Source organism: Delphinapterus leucas, chromosome 1 (assembly GCF_059928025.1).
Source record: "Delphinapterus leucas isolate spDelLeu-1000000601 "Yukka" chromosome 1, BTC_Dleu_Yukka2, whole genome shotgun sequence".
NCBI classification, from domain to species: domain Eukaryota; kingdom Metazoa; phylum Chordata; class Mammalia; order Artiodactyla; family Monodontidae; genus Delphinapterus; species Delphinapterus leucas.
This window is the reverse complement of record NC_143129.1, coordinates 76,345,724-76,352,131: the sequence shown is the minus strand read 5'-3', so window position 1 is coordinate 76,352,131 and position 6,408 is coordinate 76,345,724. Positions and strand designations below refer to the sequence as shown.

Below are 6,408 nucleotides of genomic sequence, written 5' to 3'. Positions count from 1 at the left end.
GTATGTACATATAACAGGGAAGAGCCAATCCTGACTCCATGTTGGATCTGTTTCTTTACTTTAACCTTTGCTTCCTGTTGTTTTTGTTCACTAAAAGGACACTGTGTATACATAATGGCCTGCCTTCGGGAACCCTGCCCCTCTGCCTGAATGTTAAACCAAAGTGCCTTTGTTTAAGGAAGCAACCTGACCCTGTCCGCCTGGGAACAGCTGCAAGAAAGAAGAAATTAGCATGTCCCCTCTCCGAGGCTGGCCATTCCAGGAGATATTTGCAAGACTTATGGCCTTTTTATTTTACTTCCTCACCTCCTCCCACCCTCTGTTCTATAAAAGAAACTGACATCCAGACCCCGATAAGATTTTTTTTTTAGACACTAGTCTGCCATTTTCTCTGTCTTCCAGGTTTCCAAATAAAGTCATTATTCTTTGCCTCAACACCTTGTCTCCTGATTTATTGGCCTGTCATGCAGCGAGCAGAGGGAACTTGGACTCAGTAACATATATACCATGTTTTCTTTATCCATATATCTATTGATGGACAGTGAGATTTCTTCCACATCATGGTTATTGCGCATAGTGCTTTAATGAACATAGCAGTGCTAATATCTCTTCAAGATCCTGATTTCAATTATTTTGGATGAATACACAGAACTGGGATTGGTGGATCATACAATAGTTCTATCTTTTTTTGTTAGAAACTTTATACTGTTTAATATAGATGCTGTATCTTACAGATTAATAAATGATGCCTTACTGAAATTGGTGAAACTTATAAGAGGAAAATAAAGTGAGGAGGTGCAACAAAGTCGGGTTTAAGCCTCTGCAGTCAGGGAAATATGGATTCTGGTCTTAGCTCTACCCTCTACTGACTGTATGAACATGGCAAACTACTTCCCCAAGATTGTTAACCATGGACAATATCACACACTTAAAACATACTTTTTTTAAAATAATTCCAGATAATATGTGTAAGTTTTCCATACATAATAGACCCAATAATTAGTCATTGGTAACATTTTTTGGCTAGTAGAATATTAGTAGGGATCAGTATGATATATCATTTGGAGGTATTCTCTAAGTTTTGGGTCTTAAAAATTATATATTACAAAGAGATAAAGTTATGCTGAAAAGGCTAAAAACATAACACCTTTATGAAAGTGTTGGTTATAAAAGGTGGATGCATTTACACTTCCAGTAATGATGGAAGAAGAAACTGAACTAACCTTTCTTTTGAGGATCACTAGAAATGCTGGGCGAAATTCTTTTAAAAGTCTGTTTCAAGGTACTGAAGGGATAATAAGACAGCAAAGAATTCTGAGACACGATTAGAGAAGAAAGGAGCTCAGGGAGAAAAACCTGGCTTCTGAAACCACTTGTTTAAAAGGGCACTTGCCAAGTCCAGAAAGGGCAGCAGGGAGGCTTGTGCTTTAGCACAGTCCTGTGGGGTTGGGAGACATGGACTGGTATTCATGCTGGTGTGTGTGGAAATGTTTAAAATATGATTGTAAAATTAAAAAGAATAAAATACTGCCATTTGCAGCAACATGAATGGATCTAGAGAATACTTAGCTTAGTGAAACAAGTCAGGCAGAGAAAGACAAATACTATATGATATCAGTTACATGTAAGTAATCTAAAAAATAATACAAATGAATAAATATACAAAACAGAAACAGACTCACAGACATAGAAATCAAACTTATGGTTACCAAAGAGGATACAGAGAGAGGTAGGGAGGGATAAATTAGAAGTATGGGATTAACATATAAAAACTATGATACATAAAATAGATAAGCAACAAGAGTTTACTGTATAGCACAGGGAATTATATTCAATATCTTGTAATAACTTATAATGGAATATGATCTGCAAAAAAAAAACAAAACAGAAGCAGAACCAAATCACTGTGCTGTATACCTGAAACTAATGCAATATCATAAATCAGCTATACTTCAATAAAAAATATATATATGGCTGTAAAATTTTTGACAGTTCCTCAATTTAGAGGTGGAGTCTATACTCCCTCCCCTTGTATCTGGACAAGTTTGTTAGGTGCTAAGACCCAATAAAACTGTGGTGGAAGTGATACTGTAATTTTTGAATTAGTTGATGAGATGTTGTAGATTTACTATCACAATTTTTTTTGAAGCTTAAGCCAACATATAAAAAGTCTGACTACCCTAAGGCCACCATGTTATGAGGAAGTCCTGACCACATTGAAGGGTCACACATACACACTCTAATTGACTGTCCAGGTTGAGGTCCCAGCCTATAGCCAGCATCAACCACCAGGCACGCAGGTGAAGATGGCCCCTTATGATCCATATAATAGATCCAAGAATTCAAAAAGGAGTCACTGTTCTTGTCATGAGTTGGGTAACTGAGAAGAAATGGATAAATAAAAGATAAAATATTATACTAAGTTGTTTTCATTTATTTAAATAAAACTCTTAATTACATTTTACTCCATTGCATATAAACTAATTTTGTCTATTGAAAATTATTAAATTACATTTAATAATTGGACTTTTTATTTAAAAGTCAAGCATGGAGGAATGTGCTAATGGTTTTTGTCTCAAGTGACTGCACACAGGGAAAAACGACAAATTGTAAAATTAGTAATATGGCAACGTTGCGCACTACATGGAGCCTTAGAAAATTGTGAAGCATGAAAATAAATGATCAGATTTTTGAAGGTTTTCATTTTTCTCTCTTTTTTTTTTCAAATCCAATCTATAGCAGTAATGGGTCCTGGAATCCTTGCCAATACTATGCAGAAACAGTAAATATAAATTCATGTAAATTTAAGCATAGTGTGTACTTTTCAGGTTAGTGTGGAGAGAAGAAAAGCAGTCAGGCATTGAGGGAGTTCACCTTCTCCAACTCCCCCCATAGAGCAGACATCACCTAGACCTCCACCTATTTTCTGAAACCCAAGTATGGTACCAATAAAAAGCCATTGACTATAATACTACTCCTCTATCCAGGGACCATCAAGCCACCTGAGATGGAGAGTGGCACCAGTTCACAGTACTGGGCCCCCAGGCCATTGTCAGCCTCGCAGGAGTAGCTTCCAGGATGCCCTGCAGTTAGAGAGAGGTTGAAGGATGCTCCTTCTCCAGAGGGCACTGAGCTGCTACCCAGGTTGATGTCCTCATGATAAAACCGGTACAGGATTGGGGTGGGGGATGTAGGGGCAGCTCCAAGCCTCACAGCAAAGCTCTACCATATCCACCATGACAGCCTGGGTCCTGGGACCCCTGAGGGTGAGGACAGGACAAGATGTTGAAACTAACAGACTCAAAGGCGGCTATCAGAGAGGATTTGTGATGCTGCATTAGACTCATGAATTCCCATACCAGGATCTCAGCATCGGGCCTGGCTCTTGGTCATTGTGTATTCCTTCCATTCCTGTATCCCCATTAGAGCAATCAGAGGTTGTTTTTTCAAAGTGTCTTTAGAAATTTGGGGAAATATCAATTCTGGGTCATTGTCTAGAGACATGATCATTTGTCGTTCTCATCTTATTTACTTCTAATGCCAACCCAACCCCCTTTGTGTTTTCTGCTATGACAAAAAAAGATGTCAGAAGTTTAACTTGTGAAGGTAACCCATCCTCAAGTTTTTGGTGGTTCTCCACAGCACTGATCACTGGGATCTCCTGGAATTTCCTCATGACTCCTGGCTCTTGGTTTGGGGATTTCTGTCTGAGATGAATGGGAGTGAAATTTACTTCTCACAGAAATATTCACCACCTTGTTCTGGATGGGATTGTGGCCATTGTCAGCTCTATAGTAATGTTGGCCAGCATTGTACTCCTTCACAGCTGGGATCTCCAGGTCTGCTGACAGGGAATGCTGGGCTTCTGTCCCAGACTTGTTCCTGTGGCCTCTCTGTGCTAGGAAAATGTGATGTCTCCTGTGCCCTCAGCCACTGAGCAGAGTAGGGTGAGATCCCCTCCTTCAGTCTCTTGTCCCCCAGGGACCTGGGTATCTAAGCTTACATTAGAGCCCAGGACTTCTAGCTGAATAGAAGATGACATATGAGAACCCTGACTATGAAATACTCTGGGAACAGAAGGTAGACTTATTTCAGCCTCTAATACAAGGAGTGGGAATATGGGTATTGCTTATGTAACATATTACAAGTATACAATGGTAAGGAATCCATGGTAATTATCCTTGAAGAATGTGGATACAGATACTTTCAGGTCCTAACCCAGATCTGGGTTAATTTCATGGGTAGCAATCATTAAAGAATCATGATGAATCATCCACTACATGAGAGGAGAAACATTTTTTTTGGATGAGTCACTGTGCAGACACATACCTTTTGCATAGAATTAAGAAGTTCACTGGTAACATCAGTCTACCTTGAAAAAGGCACTGTTCCTAATAATGTCAATAAAAATTCCTCCATTATTCCCAATTTCAAGGATCAACACAAATTGTCACACCCTCCTCTGACCACTCCAGTTCACTTTGATTTCTGCTCTTCTGACTCTTCATTTTAGCCCCATATGTGTTGCAATCCAGCATGTGGAGACATTTGGAGAGCGGGAGCCTTGTCTTTTAAAGTTCCCAACCCTCTACTAAATGCCAATGCACACAGTTGGTGATCAATGAAGATTTGATTGATGATATTACTTTAATAAGAAGAGAAAGATTATAAGGAGCTTAGTCCATTTGTTATTCTTATGAAATGCCAAGAGCAATTTGGAGAGTTTCTCTAGTCCAGCTCCTACTTTCCACAAGGACAGAAGTTGAACAAAGAAGCAAAAGACTAGCCATCCATGCTGAAGCTACAGTGTTCATGTTTTTCCCCATGCTCAGCCCCACGATGCTTATTCTGCCCGTGAATTTAAGATTGGAGGCTCCAGTTTCTGACACTGTGAGTCACTGTCTCTGCATGGCACCAGTAAGACCCTGAGTCTTCACTCCACATGGTGGGGAACTAGAGCTCTGGGGAGCTGCTCCAGCCTAACCCCAGGGTCCTGCTATCTCTGAAGAAACAAACTGGAGCTGGGCATCTGAGCTCTGTGGAGAGGGATGGGTCTTTCAAGAGAGATCAACGTCACTGGGCCCTCCTCAATGGGCCCAGAAGAGCTGACTGTCAGCCCAGGACATGGAAACAGCTCTGGAGAGAAGGATCACAACAGCTTTCAGGGCAGTAAGATTTACAGTTCCTGCTGCAAAGTACCTGGTGAGAAACAACCCCAGCACACAGGACATTCAGAACCAGACATGCCACGTACCATGTCTCCCTTACATGGTCAAACCACAAGCACTCCAGTTCATGTTTGGTGTATGGGTAGCTTTCCCCTATGAAGTAACCACGTGCTCTGCTACCACTGTCTCCTATCCACCCCAGCTCCCACAGGAGTGACAGTTTTACTTAAGACTTCAATCCTTACTACTCTTTACTATTTCTGTTTTTAGAGTTTTCTTCCAGTAACAGTACAGTAATATTTGCCACTGTCACTCAAAATGCATTTTGGATAGGAAAGCTTGAGACTTCATCTGTAAAAACAATAACGCTTTTCTATCTTTGTAATAAGTCACTGTCTTTATTTTCCAAGCCTTTTCTCTCTGGCATATCAGAACTATACTGTTTCATTCAAAAACAGAAGAGGGAGCCAGCACAGTGAACCAGTCTGAAAGAGAGGGGAGGGGGGAACTGGATTTTTCATTTCTGCAGAGAATCCAATGTCTGACCATCTCCCTTATTCTTAGGCAATGAGATGTGTCAGGTGTAACCTCTTCATCTTTAGACAAGATAGAAGTTTCAACCCATTCCTTAGTCACTCAGAGATGCATCTTATTTTTCCTGAGGAGATATCTTATTCAACTTGGGCTGCTCTAACAAAATGCCATAAACTAGGGGGCTTATCAACAGCACAAATTTATTTCTCACAGTTCTGGAGGCTGAAAGTCCAAGATCAGGGTGCCAGCATTGTCCAGTTCTGGTGAGGACCCCTTTCCAGGTTGCAGACTGCTGACTTGTATTCTCATACAGCAGGAAGAGACCCAACTAGTTCTCCAGCCTCTTCTTATAAGGGCACTAATCTCATTCATGAAGAGCCCACCCTCATAATCTAATTACCTCACAAAGCTTCCACCTCCAAATACTATCACATTGAGAATATGGTTTTAACATATGAATGGGTAACAGGCTAAAACATTCAGTCCATTACAGGGAATGTCAAGGTAAACATAACATTTTACATGGATACAGGGTGTTATGCTAAAACTCCTACTCCTTAGCTCACTCCATTGGTGACTTCACATAGGGGACCCTTGTCCTCAGTGGACATTTTGCTTTCCCACCCGTTATGCTTTCATCCAGTCTTTAAAGGCACCACATTGTATTGTAAAATCAAAAAATAGGGGACCCTTGTCCTCAGTGGAC

At 40.5% G+C, this 6,408-nt stretch overlaps 1 pseudogene; it reads right to left on the bottom strand.

Moving 5' to 3' along the window:
• Positions 1-2,979: 2,979 nt before the first annotated feature.
• LOC149750603 (Fc receptor-like protein 2) lies at positions 2,980-4,206 on the bottom strand (annotated as a pseudogene).
• Positions 4,207-6,408: the final 2,202 nt, after the last annotated feature.